At 51.0% G+C, this 2,500-nt stretch overlaps 1 pseudogene; it reads left to right on the top strand.

The window, feature by feature from the left end:
- The window catches only part of LOC122121729, an 8,967-nt pseudogene that overhangs the window by 5,671 nt on the left and 796 nt on the right, over positions 1-2,500 (top strand).

Below are 2,500 nucleotides of genomic sequence, written 5' to 3' on the forward strand. Positions count from 1 at the left end.
GTGGATGGATGAGTAGATGGATGGATGGGTGTATGGGTGGATGGATGGATGGATGGATGGATGGGTGGGTGGGTGGATGGATGAGTGGATGGATGGGTGGCTGGCTGGGTAGATGGATTGATTGATGGATGGGTGGATGGATGGGTGGATGGATGGATGGATGGATAGATGGATGGGTGGATGGATGGGTGGGTGGATGGATGGATAGATAGATGGATGGGTGGATGGATGGGTGGATGGGTGGATGGATGGATGGATGGGTGGATTTGTGGATTTCCCCCCTAGGCCACCAAAGACCTAAGTTCTTCTCCTCCTGTCTCTCTGTCTCCAGGTGCAGAGAAGTTGATCCTCCACCTGCAGAAGCACAGCATCCCCTTCGACCTGGCCTCCAGCTCGGACACTGAGTCCTACCAGGCCAAGACCAGCGCACACCGGGAGCTGTTCGGTGCCTTTCACCACGTGGTGCTGGGCGATGACCCCGAGGTCAAGGCCGGCAAGCCCGCCCCGGACATCTTCCTGGCCTGTGCCCGCGAGTTCTCTCCTCATCTCCCCCCGCCCATCAACCAGGTAAACCAAGGCCTCGGGTCCACCATGTGGACCACACACAGAGAGACACACAGACAGACAGACATGGACGGATACACAGATACACAGACCAGCCAGCCAGCCAGCCAGACACAGAGACACACAGATAGACGCAGAGACAGACACAGAGACACAGATAGACAGACACATGGACAAACCAGACAGACATGCAGACAGACAGACAGACAGATAGACACACAGACCAACAGGCAGACAAACCAGATAGAGACACAGACACAGGGACAGACTCATAGACAGACAGACAGACCACAGAGACACAGACAGACAGACACACTCCGATAGACAGACAGACACACTCCGATAGACAGACAGACACACTGACAGAGAGATAGACACACAGACACAGAGACCAGACAGATAGACAGACAGACACAAGAGATGGGACAGACACACAGATTCACAGACCAACCAGACAGACCACAGAGATACAGACAGACAGACACACTGCTAGACACACAGACAGACAGATAGACACAGACAGATGCACAGATACACAGACCAGGCAGGCAGACAGACAGACAGAGCACAGAGACACGGACAGACAGACACACACCAATAGACAGACAGAGAGATAGACATACATACGCAGACAGACACACAGACAGACAGACTACAGAGACACACAAATAGACATATAGACAGACAGACGGATACAGAGACAGACACACACAGATAGACAGACACAGAGACACATGGCCAGACACAGACAGACACACAGACACACAGACAGAGACAGATAGACAGACATAAGAGTCCAGACAGACAGACAGATACACAGAACAGAACAGACAGACCAACCACAGAGACACAGACAGACAGATATAGGGACAGACAGACACACAGAGACAGACAGAGAGACACGGACAGACACACAGAAAGACAAGAAACACAGACGCAGACAGACACACGGACACACAGACACAGAGACCAGACAGATAGACACACGGATACATAGACAGACAGACAGACAGACACAGAGACACAGAGAGACACACTGATACATAGACCAGGCAGACAGACACACAGACCAGATTGACACACAGACACAGAGACCAGACAGACACACATAGAGACCAATGAGATAGACACAGACACAGAAACCAGACAGACAGACATATACAGACAAACAGAAACAGAGACACACGAACAGACACACAGACAGACAGACACAGACCAGACGGATACAGAGACAGACAGACACACACACAAAGACACACAGACTGACAGACAGACAGACAGACACAGAGACCAGACATAGAGCCACAAATAGACATACAGACAGATGCACAGAGACACAGACAGACACAGACCGGGAAGACAGACAGACACCAATAGACACACAGACAGACAGACGCAGACAGATGCACAGACCACAGAGACACAGACAGACAGACACACATCGATAGACAGACAGAGAGACAGAGAGATAGACATACAGAGAGACAGACAGACTCAGGGACACAGACAGACACACGGATACATAGAACAGACAGACAGACCAGACAGAAACACAGACAGACAGACACAGACCAGACGGATACAGAGACACACACAAAGACACACAGACAGACAGACACAGAGACACACAGACAGACAGACAGACACAGACGCACAGACAGACAGACAAACCGGATAGAGACACAGACACAGAGACACATACAGACAGACAGACAGACACAGACACACACAGAGACAAACCACACAGAGATAGACAGACACACCGACAAAGCAGACAGACAGACACAGAGACTCAAAACAGACACAGAGACACACAGACAGACACAGAGACAAACAGACATACAGACAGATACACACAGACGGACAGACAGACACGAGAGACCAGACCAATCACACAGATGGACGGACGGACGGAGAGACGGATGGACAGACGGCC

This window comes from Dipodomys spectabilis, unplaced genomic scaffold (assembly GCF_019054845.1).
Source record: "Dipodomys spectabilis isolate Male_0828 unplaced genomic scaffold, ASM1905484v1 ptg000196l, whole genome shotgun sequence".
In the NCBI taxonomy this organism is placed as follows: Eukaryota; Metazoa; Chordata; class Mammalia; order Rodentia; family Heteromyidae; genus Dipodomys; species Dipodomys spectabilis.